The sequence below is a fragment of the Oncorhynchus kisutch genome, unplaced genomic scaffold (assembly GCF_002021735.2).
Source record: "Oncorhynchus kisutch isolate 150728-3 unplaced genomic scaffold, Okis_V2 scaffold1419, whole genome shotgun sequence".
Lineage (NCBI taxonomy): Eukaryota > Metazoa > Chordata > Actinopteri > Salmoniformes > Salmonidae > Oncorhynchus > Oncorhynchus kisutch.
In genome coordinates this window covers 1-17,584 of record NW_022263364.1, presented here as the reverse complement: position 1 = coordinate 17,584, position 17,584 = coordinate 1, and the positions used below count along the sequence as shown (strand labels likewise).

At 39.5% G+C, this 17,584-nt stretch overlaps 14 non-coding genes across 14 annotated transcripts; all 14 read left to right on the top strand.

Moving 5' to 3' along the window:
• The first annotated feature begins 324 nt into the window (after positions 1-324).
• trnac-gca (transfer RNA cysteine (anticodon GCA)) lies at positions 325-396 on the top strand. The gene has a single exon. It is a non-coding gene; the product is annotated as a tRNA-Cys (tRNA).
• Positions 397-999: 603 nt separating this feature from the next.
• Positions 1,000-1,071, top strand: trnac-gca (transfer RNA cysteine (anticodon GCA)). The gene has a single exon. It is a non-coding gene; the product is annotated as a tRNA-Cys (tRNA).
• A 603-nt stretch (positions 1,072-1,674) lies between these two features.
• trnac-gca (transfer RNA cysteine (anticodon GCA)) lies at positions 1,675-1,746 on the top strand. Its single transcript has one exon. It is a non-coding gene; the product is annotated as a tRNA-Cys (tRNA).
• Positions 1,747-2,350: 604 nt separating this feature from the next.
• On the top strand, positions 2,351-2,422 carry trnac-gca (transfer RNA cysteine (anticodon GCA)). Its single transcript has one exon. It is a non-coding gene; the product is annotated as a tRNA-Cys (tRNA).
• A 604-nt stretch (positions 2,423-3,026) lies between these two features.
• Positions 3,027-3,098, top strand: trnac-gca (transfer RNA cysteine (anticodon GCA)). The gene has a single exon. It is a non-coding gene; the product is annotated as a tRNA-Cys (tRNA).
• A 604-nt stretch (positions 3,099-3,702) lies between these two features.
• On the top strand, positions 3,703-3,774 carry trnac-gca (transfer RNA cysteine (anticodon GCA)). The gene has a single exon. It is a non-coding gene; the product is annotated as a tRNA-Cys (tRNA).
• Positions 3,775-4,378: 604 nt separating this feature from the next.
• trnac-gca (transfer RNA cysteine (anticodon GCA)) lies at positions 4,379-4,450 on the top strand. The gene has a single exon. It is a non-coding gene; the product is annotated as a tRNA-Cys (tRNA).
• Positions 4,451-5,053: 603 nt separating this feature from the next.
• Positions 5,054-5,125, top strand: trnac-gca (transfer RNA cysteine (anticodon GCA)). Its single transcript has one exon. It is a non-coding gene; the product is annotated as a tRNA-Cys (tRNA).
• Positions 5,126-5,730: 605 nt separating this feature from the next.
• Positions 5,731-5,802, top strand: trnac-gca (transfer RNA cysteine (anticodon GCA)). Its single transcript has one exon. It is a non-coding gene; the product is annotated as a tRNA-Cys (tRNA).
• Positions 5,803-6,408: 606 nt separating this feature from the next.
• Positions 6,409-6,480, top strand: trnac-gca (transfer RNA cysteine (anticodon GCA)). Its single transcript has one exon. It is a non-coding gene; the product is annotated as a tRNA-Cys (tRNA).
• A 983-nt stretch (positions 6,481-7,463) lies between these two features.
• On the top strand, positions 7,464-7,535 carry trnac-gca (transfer RNA cysteine (anticodon GCA)). The gene has a single exon. It is a non-coding gene; the product is annotated as a tRNA-Cys (tRNA).
• Positions 7,536-8,139: 604 nt separating this feature from the next.
• trnac-gca (transfer RNA cysteine (anticodon GCA)) lies at positions 8,140-8,211 on the top strand. The gene has a single exon. It is a non-coding gene; the product is annotated as a tRNA-Cys (tRNA).
• A 601-nt stretch (positions 8,212-8,812) lies between these two features.
• Positions 8,813-8,884, top strand: trnac-gca (transfer RNA cysteine (anticodon GCA)). Its single transcript has one exon. It is a non-coding gene; the product is annotated as a tRNA-Cys (tRNA).
• Positions 8,885-9,488: 604 nt separating this feature from the next.
• trnac-gca (transfer RNA cysteine (anticodon GCA)) lies at positions 9,489-9,560 on the top strand. The gene has a single exon. It is a non-coding gene; the product is annotated as a tRNA-Cys (tRNA).
• Positions 9,561-17,584: the final 8,024 nt, after the last annotated feature.

Genomic DNA, 17,584 nt, shown 5'->3' with positions numbered 1-17,584 from the left:
GATCAAATCCTGGTGCCCCCTTAAATCAAGTATTTTCTAAGTGTATCTTGAGAGAGGAAGTGCTCCTTTTAAGGTTATCCTACTCAATCCATAATGTCCCTCATTACATTGTTTTTCTCTCAGTCAGACAGTTCCTACCAGAGGTGGAAGTGCAATAGACTTCAGATCAAGAGGTCTCAGGTTCAATTCCTGTTGTCAACTTGAAATCAAATACTTTATGGGTATGTTTTCAATGCGGGAGAGTACTTAATTAGGTGATGTCCATCTCCAGCTGAAATGTCCCTTATTAGACCATTTTTCCACCCTTAGGCAGTTTCAAGCACAGGGGGTATAGCTCAGTGGTAGAGCATTTGACTGCAGATCAAGAGGTCCCAGGTTCAAATCCTGGTGCCCCCTTGTATCATGTTCTTCCGATGTGTATCTTGAGGGTAGGAGTAGTCCTTTTTAGATTATGTTACTCAATCTAAAATGTCCCATATTAGATGGTTTTTCTCTCAGTCAGAGAGTTCATAACAGAGGTGGAAGTGCAATAGACTTCAGTTCAAGATGTCTCAGGTTCAAATCCTTTAGTCAACTTGAAATCAAATATTTATGGATATGTTTTCAAAGAGAGAGTGTTCTTGATTAGGCTATGTAGATCGCCATCTGAAATGTCGATTATTAGACAATTTCTCAGGATCAAATCCTGGTGCCCCCTTAAATCAAGTATTTTCTAAGTGTATCTTGAGAGAGGAAGTGCTCCTTTTAAGGTTATCCTACTCAATCCATAATGTCCCTCATTACATTGTTTTTCTCTCAGTCAGACAGTTCCTACCAGAGGTGGAAGTGCAATAGACTTCAGATCAAGAGGTCTCAGGTTCAATTCCTGTTGTCAACTTGAAATCAAATACTTTATGGGTATGTTTTCAATGCGGGAGAGTACTTTATTAGGTGATGTCCATCTCCAGCTGAAATGTCCCTTATTAGACCATTTTTCCACCTTAGGCAGTTTCAAGCAGAGGGGGTATAGCTCAGTGGTAGAGCATTTGACTGCAGATCAAGAGGTCCCAGGTTCAAATCCTGGTGCCCCCTTGTATCATGTTCTTCCGATGTGTATCTTGAGGGTAGGAGTAGTCCTTTTTAGATTATGTTACTCAATCTAAAATGTCCCATATTAGATGGTTTTTCTCTCAGTCAGAGAGTTCATAACAGAGGTGGAAGTGCAATAGACTTCAGTTCAAGATGTCTCAGGTTCAAATCCTTTAGTCAACTTGAAATCAAATATTTATGGATATGTTTTCAAAGAGAGAGTGTTCTTGATTAGGCTATGTAGATCGCCATCTGAAATGTCGATTATTAGACAATTTCTCAGGATCAAATCCTGGTGCCCCCTTAAATCAAGTATTTTCTAAGTGTATCTTGAGAGAGGAAGTGCTCCTTTTAAGGTTATCCTACTCAATCCATAATGTCCCTCATTACATTGTTTTTCTCTCAGTCAGACAGTTCCTACCAGAGGTGGAAGTGCAATAGACTTCAGATCAAGAGGTCTCAGGTTCAATTCCTGTTGTCAACTTGAAATCAAATACTTTATGGGTATGTTTTCAATGCGGGAGAGTACTTAATTAGGTGATGTCCATCTCCAGCTGAAATGTCCCTTATTAGACCATTTTTCCACCTTAGGCAGTTTCAAGCACAGGGGGTATAGCTCAGTGGTAGAGCATTTGACTGCAGATCAAGAGGTCCCAGGTTCAAATCCTGGTGCCCCCTTGTATCATGTTCTTCCGATGTGTATCTTGAGGGTAGGAGTAGTCCTTTTTAGATTATGTTACTCAATCTAAAATGTCCCATATTAGATGGTTTTTCTCTCAGTCAGAGAGTTCATAACAGAGGTGGAAGTGCAATAGACTTCAGTTCAAGATGTCTCAGGTTCAAATCCTTTTGTCAACTTGAAATCAAATATTTATGGATATGTTTTCAAAGAGAGAGTGTTCTTGATTAGGCTATGTAGATCGCCATCTGAAATGTCGATTATTAGACAATTTCTCAGGATCAAATCCTGGTGCCCCCTTAAATCAAGTATTTTCTAAGTGTATCTTGAGAGAGGAAGTGCTCCTTTTAAGGTTATCCTACTCAATCCATAATGTCCCTCATTACATTGTTTTTCTCTCAGTCAGACAGTTCCTACCAGAGGTGGAAGTGCAATAGACTTCAGATCAAGAGGTCTCAGGTTCAATTCCTGTTGTCAACTTGAAATCAAATACTTTATGGGTATGTTTTCAATGCGGGAGAGTACTTAATTAGGTGATGTCCATCTCCAGCTGAAATGTCCCTTATTAGACCATTTTTCCACCCTTAGGCAGTTTCAAGCACAGGGGGTATAGCTCAGTGGTAGAGCATTTGACTGCAGATCAAGAGGTCCCAGGTTCAAATCCTGGTGCCCCCTTGTATCATGTTCTTCCGATGTGTATCTTGAGGGTAGGAGTAGTCCTTTTTAGATTATGTTACTCAATCTAAAATGTCCCATATTAGATGGTTTTTCTCTCAGTCAGAGAGTTCATAACAGAGGTGGAAGTGCAATAGACTTCAGTTCAAGATGTCTCAGGTTCAAATCCTTTTGTCAACTTGAAATCAAATATTTATGGATATGTTTTCAAAGAGAGAGTGTTCTTGATTAGGCTATGTAGATCGCCATCTGAAATGTCGATTATTAGACAATTTCTCAGGATCAAATCCTGGTGCCCCCTTAAATCAAGTATTTTCTAAGTGTATCTTGAGAGAGGAAGTGCTCCTTTTAAGGTTATCCTACTCAATCCATAATGTCCCTCATTACATTGTTTTTCTCTCAGTCAGACAGTTCCTACCAGAGGTGGAAGTGCAATAGACTTCAGATCAAGAGGTCTCAGGTTCAATTCCTGTTGTCAACTTGAAATCAAATACTTTATGGGTATGTTTTCAATGCGGGAGAGTACTTAATTAGGTGATGTCCATCTCCAGCTGAAATGTCCCTTATTAGACCATTTTTCCACCCTTAGGCAGTTTCAAGCACAGGGGGTATAGCTCAGTGGTAGAGCATTTGACTGCAGATCAAGAGGTCCCAGGTTCAAATCCTGGTGCCCCCTTGTATCATGTTCTTCCGATGTGTATCTTGAGGGTAGGAGTAGTCCTTTTTAGATTATGTTACTCAATCTAAAATGTCCCATATTAGATGGTTTTTCTCTCAGTCAGAGAGTTCATAACAGAGGTGGAAGTGCAATAGACTTCAGTTCAAGATGTCTCAGGTTCAAATCCTTTTGTCAACTTGAAATCAAATATTTATGGATATGTTTTCAAAGAGAGAGTGTTCTTGATTAGGCTATGTAGATCGCCATCTGAAATGTCGATTATTAGACAATTTCTCAGGATCAAATCCTGGTGCCCCCTTAAATCAAGTATTTTCTAAGTGTATCTTGAGAGAGGAAGTGCTCCTTTTAAGGTTATCCTACTCAATCCATAATGTCCCTCATTACATTGTTTTTCTCTCAGTCAGACAGTTCCTACCAGAGGTGGAAGTGCAATAGACTTCAGATCAAGAGGTCTCAGGTTCAATTCCTGTTGTCAACTTGAAATCAAATACTTTATGGGTATGTTTTCAATGCGGGAGAGTACTTAATTAGGTGATGTCCATCTCCAGCTGAAATGTCCCTTATTAGACCATTTTTCCACCCTTAGGCAGTTTCAAGCACAGGGGGTATAGCTCAGTGGTAGAGCATTTGACTGCAGATCAAGAGGTCCCAGGTTCAAATCCTGGTGCCCCCTTGTATCATGTTCTTCCGATGTGTATCTTGAGGGTAGGAGTAGTCCTTTTTAGATTATGTTACTCAATCTAAAATGTCCCATATTAGATGGTTTTTCTCTCAGTCAGAGAGTTCATAACAGAGGTGGAAGTGCAATAGACTTCAGTTCAAGATGTCTCAGGTTCAAATCCTTTTAGTCAACTTGAAATCAAATATTTATGGATATGTTTTCAAAGAGAGAGTGTTCTTGATTAGGCTATGTAGATCGCCATCTGAAATGTCGATTATTAGACAATTTCTCAGGATCAAATCCTGGTGCCCCCTTAAATCAAGTATTTTCTAAGTGTATCTTGAGAGAGGAAGTGCTCCTTTTAAGGTTATCCTACTCAATCCATAATGTCCCTCATTACATTGTTTTTCTCTCAGTCAGACAGTTCCTACCAGAGGTGGAAGTGCAATAGACTTCAGATCAAGAGGTCTCAGGTTCAATTCCTGTTGTCAACTTGAAATCAAATACTTTATGGGTATGTTTTCAATGCGGGAGAGTACTTTATTAGGTGATGTCCATCTCCAGCTGAAATGTCCCTTATTAGACCATTTTTCCACCTTAGGCAGTTTCAAGCACAGGGGGTATAGCTCAGTGGTAGAGCATTTGACTGCAGATCAAGAGGTCCCAGGTTCAAATCCTGGTGCCCCCTTGTATCATGTTCTTCCGATGTGTATCTTGAGGGTAGGAGTAGTCCTTTTTAGATTATGTTACTCAATCTAAAATGTCCCATATTAGATGGTTTTTCTCTCAGTCAGAGAGTTCATAACAGAGGTGGAAGTGCAATAGACTTCAGTTCAAGATGTCTCAGGTTCAAATCCTTTAGTCAACTTGAAATCAAATATTTATGGATATGTTTTCAAAGAGAGAGTGTTCTTGATTAGGCTATGTAGATCGCCATCTGAAATGTCGATTATTAGACAATTTCTCAGGATCAAATCCTGGTGCCCCCTTAAATCAAGTATTTTCTAAGTGTATCTTGAGAGAGGAAGTGCTCCTTTTAAGGTTATCCTACTCAATCCATAATGTCCCTCATTACATTGTTTTTCTCTCAGTCAGACAGTTCCTACCAGAGGTGGAAGTGCAATAGACTTCAGATCAAGAGGTCTCAGGTTCAATTCCTGTTGTCAACTTGAAATCAAATACTTTATGGGTATGTTTTCAATGCGGGAGAGTACTTATTAGGTGATGTCCATCTCCAGCTGAAATGTCCCTTATTAGACCATTTTTCCACCCTTAGGCAGTTTCAAGCACAGGGGGTATAGCTCAGTGGTAGAGCATTTGACTGCAGATCAAGAGGTCCCAGGTTCAAATCCTGGTGCCCCCTTGTATCATGTTCTTCCGATGTGTATCTTGAGGGTAGGAGTAGTCCTTTTTAGATTATGTTACTCAATCTAAAATGTCCCATATTAGATGGTTTTTCTCTCAGTCAGAGAGTTCATAACAGAGGTGGAAGTGCAATAGACTTCAGTTCAAGATGTCTCAGGTTCAAATCCTTTTGTCAACTTGAAATCAAATATTTATGGATATGTTTTCAAAGAGAGAGTGTTCTTGATTAGGCTATGTAGATCGCCATCTGAAATGTCGATTATTAGACAATTTCTCAGGATCAAATCCTGGTGCCCCCTTAAATCAAGTATTTTCTAAGTGTATCTTGAGAGAGGAAGTGCTCCTTTTAAGGTTATCCTACTCAATCCATAATGTCCCTCATTACATTGTTTTTCTCTCAGTCAGACAGTTCCTACCAGAGGTGGAAGTGCAATAGACTTCAGATCAGAGAGTCTCAGGTTCAATTCCTATTGTCAACTTGAAATCAAATACTTTATGGGTATGTTTTCAATGCGGGAGAGTACTTAATTAGGTGATGTCCATCTCCAGCTGAAATGTCCCTTATTAGACCATTTTTCCAACCCTTAGGCAGTTTCAAGCACAGGGGGTATAGCTCAGTGGTAGAGCATTTGACTGCAGATCAAGAGGTCCCAGGTTCAAATCCTGGTGCCCCCTTGGATCATGTTCTTCCGATGTGTATCTTGAGGGTAGGAGTAGTCCTTTTTAGATTATGTTACTCAATCTGAAATGTCCCATATTAGATGGTTTTTCTCTCAGTCAGAGAGTTCATAACAGAGGTGGAAGTGCAATAGACTTCAGTTCAAGATGTCTCAGGTTCAAATCCTTTTGTCAACTTGAAATCAAATATTTATGGATATGTTTTCAAAGAGAGAGTGTTCTTGATTAGGCTATGTAGATCGCCATCTGAAATGTCAATTATTAGACAATTTCTCAGGATCAAATCCTGGTGCCCCCTTAAATCAAGTACTTTCTAAGTGTATCTTGAGAGAGGAAGTGCTCCTTTTAAGGTTATCCTACTCAATCTATAATATCCCACATTAGATGGTTTTTCTCTCAGTCAGACAGTTCCTACCAGAGGTAGAAGTGCAATAGACTTCAGATAGAGAAGTCTCAGGTTCAATTCCTATTGTCAACTTGAAATCAAATACTTTATGGGTATGTTTTCAATGCGGGAGAGTACTTAATTAGGTGATGTCCATCTCCAGCTGAAATGTCCCTTATTAGACCATTTTTCCAACCCTTATGCAGCTTTCAAGCACAGGGGGTATAGCTCAGTGGTAGAGCATTTGACTGCAGATCAAGAGGTCCCAGGTTCAACTCCTGGTGCCCCCTTGTATCATGTTCTTCCGATGTGTATCTTGAGGGTAGGAGTAGTCCTTTTTAGATTATGTTACTCAATCTAAAATGTCCCATATTAGATGGTTTTTCTCTCAGTCAGAGAGTTCCTACCAGAGGTGGAAGTGCAATAGACTTCAGATCAAGATGTCTCAGGTTCAAATCCTTTTGTCAACTTGAAATCAAATATTTATGGATATGTTTTCAAAGAGAGAGTGTTCTTGATTAGGCTATGTAGATCGCCATCTGAAATGTCGATTATTAGACAATTTCTCAGGATCAAATCCTGGTGCCCCCTTAAATCAAGTATTTTCTAAGTGTATCTTGAGAGAGGAAGTGCTCCTTTTAAGGTTATCCTACTCAATCCATAATGTCCCTCATTACATTGTTTTTCTCTCAGTCAGACAGTTCCTACCAGAGGTGGAAGTGCAATAGACTTCAGATCAAGAGGTCTCAGGTTCAATTCCTGTTGTCAACTTGAAATCAAATACTTTATGGGTATGTTTTCAATGCGGGAGAGTACTTTAATTAGGTGATGTCCATCTCCAGCTGAAATGTCCCTTATTAGACCATTTTTCCACCCTTAGGCAGTTTCAAACACAGGGGGTATAGCTCAGTCGTAGAGCCATTTGACTGCAGATCAAGAGGTCCCATGTTCAAATCCTGGTGCCCCCTTGGATCATGTTCTTCTGATGTGTATCTTGAGGGTAGGAGTAGTCCTTTTTAGATTATGTTACTCAATCTAAAATGTCCCTCATTACATTGTTTTTCTCTCAGTCAGACAGTTCCTACAAGAGGTGGAAGTGCAATAGACTTCAGATCAAGAGGTCTCAGGTTCAATTCCTGTTGTCAACTTGAAATCAAATACTTTATGGGTATGTTTTCAATGCGGAGAGAGTACTTTATTAGGTGATGTCCATCTCCAGCTGAAATGTCCCTTATTAGACCATTTTTCCACCTTTAGGCAGTTTCAAGCAGAGGGGTGTATAGCTCAGTGGTAGAGCATTTGACTGCAGATCAAGAGGTCCCAGGTTCAAATCCTGGTGCCCCCTTGTATCATGTTCTTCCTGATGTGTATCTTGAGGGTAGGAGTAGTCCTTTTTAGATTATGTTACTCAATCTAAAATGTCCCATATTAGATGGTTTTTCTCTCAGTCAGAGAGTTCATAACAGAGGTGGAAGTGCAATAGACTTCAGATCAAGATGTCTCAGGTTCAATCCTTTTGTCAACTTGAAATCAAATATTTATGGATATGTTTTCAAAGAGAGAGTGTTCTTGATTAGGCTATGTAGATCGCCATCTGAAATGTCGATTATTAGACAATTTCTCAGGATCAAATCCTGGTGCCCCCTTAAATCAAGTATTTTCTAAGTGTATCTTGAGAGAGGAAGTGCTCCTTTTAAGGTTATCCTACTCAATCCATAATGTCCCTCATTACATTGTTTTTCTCTCAGTCAGACAGTTCCTACCAGAGGTGGAAGTGCAATAGACTTCAGATCAAGAGGTCTCAGGTTCAATTCCTGTTGTCAACTTGAAATCAAATACTTTATGGGTATGTTTTCAATGCGGGAGAGTACTTAATTAGGTGATGTCCATCTCCAGCTGAAATGTCCCTTATTAGACCATTTTTCCACCCTTAGGCAGTTTCAAGCACAGGGGGTATAGCTCAGTGGTAGAGCATTTGACTGCAGATCAAGAGGTCCCAGGTTCAAATCCTGGTGCCCCTTGTATCATGTTCTTCCGATGTGTATCTTGAGGGTAGGAGTAGTCCTTTTTAGATTATGTTACTCAATCTAAATGTCCCATATTAGATGGTTTTTCTCTCAGTCAGAGAGTTCATAACAGAGGTGGAAGTGCAATAGACTTCAGTTCAAGATGTCTCAGGTTCAAATCCTTTTGTCAACTTGAAATCAAATATTTATGGATATGTTTTCAAAGAGAGAGTGTTCTTGATTAGGCTATGTAGATCGCCATCTGAAATGTCAATTATTAGACAATTTCTCAGGATCAAATCCTGGTGCCCCCTTAAATCAAGTATTTTCTAAGTGTATCTTGAGAGAGGAAGTGCTCCTTTTAAGGTTATCCTACTCAATCCATAATGTCCCTCATTACATTGTTTTTCTCTCAGTCAGACAGTTCCTACCAGAGGTGGAAGTGCAATAGACTTCAGATCAAGAGGTCTCAGGTTCAATTCCTGTTGTCAACTTGAAATCAAATACTTTATGGGTATGTTTTCAATGCGGGAGAGTACTTATTAGGTGATGTCCAGCTCCAGCTGAAATGTCCCTTATTAGACCATTTTTCCACCTTTAGGTAGTTTCAAGCAGAGGGGGTATAGCTCAGTGGTAGAGCATTTGACTGCAGATCAAGAGGTCCCAGGTTCAAATCCTGGTGCCCCCTTGTATCATGTTCTTCCGATGTGTATCTTGAGGGTAGGAGTAGTCCTTTTTAGATTATGTTACTCAATCTAAAATGTCCCATATTAGATGGTTTTTCTCTCAGTCAGAGAGTTCATAACAGAGGTGGAAGTGCAATAGACTTCAGTTCAAGATGTCTCAGGTTCAAATCCTTTTGTCAACTTGAAATCAAATATTTATGGATATGTTTTCAAAGAGAGAGTGTTCTTGATTAGTCTATGTAGATCGCCATCTGAAATGTCGATTATTAGACAATTTCTCAGGATCAAATCCTGGTGCCCCCTTAAATCAAGTATTTTCTAAGTGTATCTTGAGAGAGGAAGTGCTCCTTTTAAGGTTATCCTACTCAATCCATAATGTCCCTCATTACATTTTTTTTCTCTCAGTCAGACAGTTCCTACCAGAGGTGGAAGTGCAATAGACTTCAGATCAAGAGGTCTCAGGTTCAATTCCTGTTGTCAACTTGATATCAAATACTTTATGGGTATGTTTTCAATGCGGGAGAGTACTTAATTAGGTGATGTCCATCTCCAGCTGAAATGTCCCTTATTAGACCATTTTTCCACCCTTAGGCAGTTTCAAGCACAGGGGGTATAGCTCAGTGGTAGAGCATTTGACTGCAGATCAAGAGGTCCCAGGTTCAAATCCTGGTGCCCCCTTGGATCATGTTCTTCCGATGTGTATCTTGAGGGTAGGAGTAGTCCTTTTAGATTATGTTACTCAATCTAAAATGTCCCATATTAGATGGTTTTTCTCTCAGTCAGAGAGTTCATAACAGAGGTGGAAGTGCAATAGACTTCAGTTCAAGATGTCTCAGGTTCAAATCTTTTAGTCAACTTGAAATCAAATATTTATGGATATGTTTTCAAAGAGAGAGTGTTCTTGATTAGGCTATGTAGATCGCCATCTGAAATGTTGATTATTAGACAATTTCTCAGGATCAAATCCTGGTGCCCCCTTAAATCAAGTATTTTCTAAGTGTATCTTGAGAGAGGAAGTGCTCCTTTTAAGGTTATCCTACTCAATCCATAATGTCCCTCATTACATTGTTTTTCTCTCAGTCAGACAGTTCCTACCAGAGGTGGAAGTGCAATAGACTTCAGATCAAGAGGTCTCAGGTTCAATTCCTGTTGTCAACTTGAAATCAAATACTTTATGGGTATGTTTTCAATGCGGGAGAGTACTTTAATTAGGTGATGTCCAGCTCCAGCTGAAATGTCCCTTATTAGACCATTTTTCCACCTTTAGGTAGTATCAAGCAGAGGGGGTTTTATAGCTCAGTGGTAGAGCATTTGACTGCAGATCAAGAGGTCCCAGGTTCAAATCCTGGTGCCCCCTTGTATCATTTCTTCCGATGTGTATCTTGAGGGTAGGAGTAGTCCTTTTTAGCTTATGTTACTCAATCTAAAATGTCCCATATTAGATGGTTTTTCTCTCAGTCAGAGAGTTCATAACAGAGTTGGAAGTGCAATAGACTTCAGTCAAGATGTCTCAGTTTCAAATCCTTTTGTCAACTGAAATCAATATTTATGGATATGTTTTCAAAGAGAGAGTGTTCTTGATTAGGCTATGTAGATCGCCATCTGAAATGTCGATTATTAGACAATTTCTCAGGATCAAATCTGGTGCCCCCTTAAATCAAGTATTTTCTAAGTGTATCTTGAGAGAGGAAGTGCTCCTTTTAAGGTTATCCTACTCAATCCATAATGTCCCCTCATTACATTGTTTTCTCTCAGTCAGACAGTTCCTACCAGAGGTGGAAGTGCAATAGACTTCAGTTCAAGATGTCTCAGTTTCAATCTTTTGTCAACTTGAAATCCAAATATTTATGGATATGTTTTCAAAGAGAGAGTGTTCTTGATTAGGCTATGTAGATCGCCATCTGAAATGTCGATTATTAGACAATTTCTCAGGATCAAATCCTGGTGCCCCCTTAAATCAAGTTTTTCTAAGTGTATCTTGAGGGTAGGAGTAGTCCTTTTTAGATTATGTTACTCAATCTAAAATGTCCCATATTAGATGGTTTTTCTCTCAGTCAGAGAGTTCATAACAGAGGTGGAAGTGCAATAGACTTCAGTTCAAGATGTCTCAGGTTCAAATCCTTTTGTCAACTTGAAATCAAATATTTATGGATATGTTTTCAAAGAGAGAGTGTTCTTGATTAGGCTATGTAGATCGCCATCTGAAATGTCGATTATTAGACAATTTCTCAGGATCAAATCCTGGTGCCCCCTTAAATCAAGTATTTTCTAAGTGTATCTTGAGAGAGGAAGTGCTCCTTTTAAGGTTATCCTACTCAATCCATAATGTCCCTCATTACATTGTTTTTCTCTCAGTCAGACAGTTCCTACCAGAGGTGGAAGTGCAATAGACTTCAGATCAAGAGGTCTCAGGTTCAATTCCTGTTGTCAACTTGAAATCAAATACTTTATGGGTATGTTTTCAATGCGGGAGAGTACTTTATTAGGTGATGTCCATCTCCAGCTGAAATGTCCCTTATTAGACCATTTTTCCACCCTTAGGCAGTTTCAAACACAGGGGGTATAGCTCAGTCGTAGACCATTTGACTGCAGATCAAGAGGTCCCATGTTCAAATCCTGGTGCCCCTTGGATCATGTTCTTCTGATGTGTATCTTGAGGGTAGGAGTAGTCCTTTTTAGATTATGTTACTCAATCTAAAATGTCCCTCATTACATTGTTTTTCTCTCAGTCAGACAGTTCCTACAAGAGGTGGAAGTGCAATAGACTTCAGATCAAGAGGGTCTCAGGTTCAATTCCTGTTGTCAACTGAAATCAAATACTTTATGGGTATGTTTTCAATGCGAGAGAGTACTTTATTAGGTGATGTCCATCTCAGCTGAAATGTCCCTTATTAGACCATTTTTCCACCTTTAGACAGTTTCAAGCAGAAGGGTATAGCTCAGTGGTAGAGCATTTGACTGCAGATCAAGAGTTCCCAGGTTCGAATCCTGGTGCCCCCTTGTATCATGTTCTTCTGATGTGTATCTTGAGGGTAGGAGTAGTCCTTTTTAGATTATGTTACTCAATCTAAAATGTCCCATATTAGATGGTTTTTCTCCCAGTCAGAGAGTTCATAACAGAGGTGGAAGTGCAATAGACTTCAGATCAAGAGGTCTCGGGTTCAATTCCTGTTGTCAACTTGAAATCAAATATTTATGGATATGTTTTCAAAGAGAGAGTGTTCTTGATTAGGCTATGTAGATCGGCCATCTGAAATGTCGATTATTAGGACCATTCTCAGGATCAAATCCTGGTGCCCCCTTAAATCAAGTATTTTCTAAGTGTATCTTGAGAGAGGAAGTGCTCCTTTTAAGGTTATCCTACTCAATCCATAATGTCCCTCATACATTGTTTTTCTCTCAGTCAGACAGTTCCTACCAGAGTGGAAGTGCAATAGACTTCAGATCAAGAGGTCTCAGGTTCAATTCCTGTTGTCAACTTGAAATCAAATACTTATGGGTATGTTTTCAATGCGGGAGAGTACTTTATTAGGTGATGTCCATCTCCAGCTGAAATGTCCCTTATTAGACCATTTTTTCCACCTTTAGGCAGTTTCAAGCAGAGGGGTATAGCTCAGTGGTAGAGCATTGACTGCAGATCAAGAGGTCCCAGGTTCAAATCCTGGTACCCCTTGATCATGTACTTTAGATATGCATTTTGAGGGTAGGAGTAGTCCTTTTTAGATTATGTTACTCAATCTAAAATGTCCCATATTAGATGGTTTTTCTCTAGTCAGAGTGTTCATTACAGAGGTGGAAGTGTCAATAGTCTTCAGTTCAAGATGTCTCAGGTTCAAATCCTTTTGTCAACTTGAAATCAAATACTTTATGGATATGTTTTCAAAGAGAGAGTGTTCTTGTTTAGGTTATGTAGATCGCCATCTGAAATGTCCCTTATTAGACAATTTCTCAGGATCAAATCCTGGTGCCCCCCTTAATCAAGTATTTCTAAGTGTATCTTGAGAGAGGAAGTTCTCCTTTTAAGGTTATCCTACTCAATCTATAATGTCCCTCATTACATGGTTTTTCTCTCAGTCAGACAGTTCCTACCAGAGGTGGAAGTGCAATAGACTTCAGATCAAGCATGTCTCAGGTTCAAATCCTTTTGTCAACTTGAAATCAAATACTTCATGGGTTTGTTTTCAATGCGAGAGAGTACTTTATTAGGTGATGTCCATCTCCAGCTGAAATGTCCTTATTAGACCATTTTTCCACCCTTGAAGGCAGTTTCAAGCTCAGGGGGGTATAGCTCAGTGGTAGAGCCATTTGAATGCAGATCAAGAGGTCCCAAGTTCAAATCCTGGTGCCCCCCTTGACTCATGTTCTTCCGATGTGTCTCTTGAGGAGTAGGAGTAGTCCCTTTTTAGATTTGTTACTCAATCTAAAATGTCCCCATTAGATGGTTTTTTCTCTCAGTCAGAGAGTTCATAAAGAGGTGGAAGTGCAATAGACTTCAGATCAAGAGGTCTCAGGTTCAATTCCTGTTGTCAACTTGAAATCAAATACTTATGGGTATGTTTTCAATGCGGGAGCGTACTTAATTAGGTGATGTCCATCTCCAGCTGAAATGTCCCTTATTAGACCATTTTTTCCACCCCTTAGGCAGTTTCAAGCACAGGGGGTATAGCTCAGTGGTATGAGCATTTGACTGCAGATCAAGATGTCCCAGGTTCAAATCCTGGTGCCCCCTTGTATCATGTTCTTCGATGTGTATCTTGAGGTAGGAGTAGTCCTTTTTAGATTATGTTACTCAATCTAAAATGTCCCATATTAGATGGTTTTTCTCTCAGTCAGAGAGTTCATAACAGAGGTGGAAGTGCAATAGACTTCAGTTCAAGATGTCTCAGTTTCAAATCCTTTTTGTCAACTTGAAATCAAATATTATGGATATGTTTTCAAAGAGAGAGTGTTCTTGATTAGGCTATGTAGATCGCCCTCTGAAATGTCGATTATTAGACAATTTCTCAGGATCAAATCCTGGTGCGCCCCTTAAATCAAGTATTTTCTAAGTGTATCTTGAGAGAGGAAGTGCTCCTTTTAAGGTTATCCTACTCAATCCATAATGTCCCTCATTACATTGTTTTTCTCTCAGTCAGACAGTTCCTACCAGAGGTGGAAGTGCAATAGACTTCAGATCAAGAGGTCTCAGGTTCAATTCCTGTTGTCAACTTGAAATCAAATACTTTATGGGTATGTTTCAATGCGCGAGAGTACTTTATTAGGTGATGTCCATCTCCAGCTGAAATGTCCCTTATTAGACCATTTTTCCACCCTTAGGCAGTTTTCAAGCTCAGGGGGTGATAGCTCAGTGGTAGAGCATTTGACTGCAGATAAAGAGTTCCCATATTCAAATTCTGGTTACCCCCTTGGATCAGTACATTCGATGTGCATTTGAGGGTATTAGTAGTCCTTTTTAGATTATGTTACTCAATCTGAAATGTCCCATATTAGAATGGTTTTTCTCTCAGTCAGAGAGTTCATAACAGAGGTGGAAGTGCAATAGACTTCAGTTCAAGGATGTCTCAGGTTCAAATCCTTTTGTCAACTTGAAATCAAATATTTATGGATATGTTTCAAAGAGAGAGTGTTCTTGATTAGGCTTATGTAGATCGCCATCTGAAATGTCAATTATTAGACAATTTCTCAGGATCAAATCCTGGTGCCCCCTTAAATCACTTACTTTCTAATGTATCTTGAGAGAGGAAGTGCTCCTTTTAAGGTTATCCTACTCAATCTATAATATCCCACATTAGATGGTTTTTTCTCTCAGTCAGACAGTTCCTACCAGAGGTAGAAGTGCAATAGACTTCAGATCGAGAAGTCATCAGGTTCAATTCCTATTGTCAACTGAAATCAAATACTTTATGGGTAGTTTTCAATGCGGGAGAGTACTTAATTAGGTGATGTCCATCTCCAGCTGAAATGTCCCTTATTTAGACCATTTTTCCACCCTTAGGCAGTTTCAAGCACAGGGGAGGGGGTATAGCTCAGTGGTAGAGCATTTGACTGCAGATCAAGAGGTCCCAGGTTCAATCCTGGTGCCCCCTTGTATCATGTTCTTCCGATGTGTATCTGAGGGTAGGAGTAGTCCTTTTTAGATTATGTTACTCAATCTAAAATGTCCCATATTAGATGGTTTTCTCTCAGTCAGAGAGTTCCTATACAGAGGTGGAAGTGCAATAGACTTCAGATCAAGATGGTCTCAGGTTCAAATCCTTTTGTCAACTTGAAATCAAATATTTATTATATGTTTTCAAAGAGAGGAGTGTCTTGATTAGGCTATGTAGATCGCCCTCTGAAATGTCGATTATTAGACAATTTCTCAGGATCAAATCCTGGTGCCCCCCTTAAATCAAGTATTTTCTAAGTGTATCTTGAGAGAGGGAAGTGCTCCTTTTAAGGTTATCCTACTCAATCCATAATGTCCCTCATTACATTGTTTTTTCTCTCAGTCAGACAGTTCCTACCAGAGGTGGAAGTGCCAATAGACTTCAGATCAAGAGGTCTCAGGTTCAATTCCTGTTGTCAACTTGAAATCAAATACTTTATGGGTATGTTTTCAATGCGCGAGAGTACTTTATTAGGTGATGTCCATCTCCAGCTGAAATGTCCCTTATTAGGACCATTTTTCCACCCTTTAGGCAGTTTCAAGCAGAGGGGTATAGCTCCGTGGTAGAGCATTTGACTGCAGATCAAGAGGTCCCATTTCAAATCCTGGTGCCCCCTTGGATCATGTTCTTCGATGTGTATTTGAGGGTATTAGTAGTCCTTTTTAGATTATGTTACTCAATCTAAAATGTCCCATATTAGATGGTTTTCTCTCAGTCAGAGAGTTCATAACAGAGGTGGAAGTGCAATAGACTTCAGTTCAAGATGTCTCAGGTTCAAATCCTTTGTCAACTTGAAATCAAATATTTATGGATATGTTTTCAAAGAGAGAGTGTTCTTGATTAGGCTATGTAGATCGCCATCTGAAATGTCGATTATTAGACAATTTCTCAGGATCAAATCCTGGTGCCCCCTTAAATCAAGTATTTCTAAGTGTATCTTGAGAGAGGAAGTGCTCCTTTTAAGGTTATCCTACTCAATCTATAATGTCCCTCATTAGATGGTTTTCTCTCAGTCAGACAGTTCCTACCAGAGGTAGAAGTGCAATAGACTTCAGATCAAGAGGTCTCAGGTTCAATTCCTGTTGTCAACTTGAAATCAAATACTTTATGGGTATGTTTTCAATGCGGGAGAGTACTTTATTAGGTGATGTCCATCTCCAGCTGAAATGTCCCTTATTAGACCATTTTTCCACCTTTAGGCAGTTTCAAGAAGAGGGGTATAGCTCAGTGGTAGAGCATTTGACTGCAGATCAAGAGGTCCCACATTCAAATCCTGGTGCCCCTTGGATCATGTTCTTAGATATGCATTTGAGGGTAGGAGTAGTCCTTTTTAGATTATGTTACTCAATCTAAAATGTCCCATATTAGATGGTTTTCTCTCAGTCAGACAGTTCTACCAGAGGTGGAAGTGCAATAGACTTCAGATCAAGAGGTCTCAGGTTCAATTCCTGTTGTCAACTTGAAATCAAATACTTTATGGGTATGTTTTCAATGCGAGAGAGAGTACTTTATTAGGTGATGTCCATCTCCAGCTGAAATGTCCCTTATTAGACCATTTTTCCACCTTAGACAGTTTCAAGCAGAGGGGGTATAGCTCAGTGGTTAGAGCAATTGACTGCAGATCAAGAGGTCCAGGTTCAAATTTCTGGTACCCCCTTGAAATCAATGTACTTTATGGTATTTGGGGGAGGAGTAGTCCTTTTTAGGTATGTTACTCAATCTGAAATGTCCCATATTAGATGGTTTTCCTCAGTCAGAGAGTTCATACACAGAGGTGGAAGTGCAATAGACTTAGTTCAGATCAAGAGTGTCTCAGGTTCAAATCCTTTTGTCAACTTGAAATCAAATATTATGGATATGTTTTCAAAGAGAGAGTGTTCTTGATTAGGCTATGTAGATCGCCATCTGAAATGTCAATTATTAGACAATCTCAGGATCAAATCCTGGTGCCCCCTTAAATCAAGTATTTTCTAAGTGTATCTTGAGAGAGGATATTCTTTCGTGCTTTTAAGCTTTAATCTCCTACTCAATCTATAATATCCCAATTAGATGGTTTTTCTCTCAGTCAGACAGTTCCTACCAGAGGTGGAAGTGCAATAGACTTCAGATCAAGAGGTCTCAGGTTCAATTCCTGTTGTCAACTTGAAATCAAATACTTTATGGGTATGTTTTCAATGCGGGAGAGTACTTTATTAGGTGATGTCCATCTCCAGCTGAAATGTCCCTTATTAGACCATTTTTCCACCTTAGGCAGTTTCAAGAAGAGGGGTTATAGCTCAGTGGTAGAGCATTTGACTGCAGATCAAGAGGTCCCAGGTTCAAATCCTGGTGCCCCTTGGATCATGTTCTTTAGATGTGTATTTTGAGGGTAGGAGTAGTCCTTTTTAGATTATGTTACTCAATCTAAAATGTCCCATATTAGATGGTTTTTCTCTCAGTCAGAGAGTCATAACAGAGGTGGAAGTGCAATAGACTTCAGTTCAAGATGTCTCAGGTTCAAATCCTTTGTCAACTTGAAATCAAATATTTATGGATATGTTTTCAAAGAGAGAG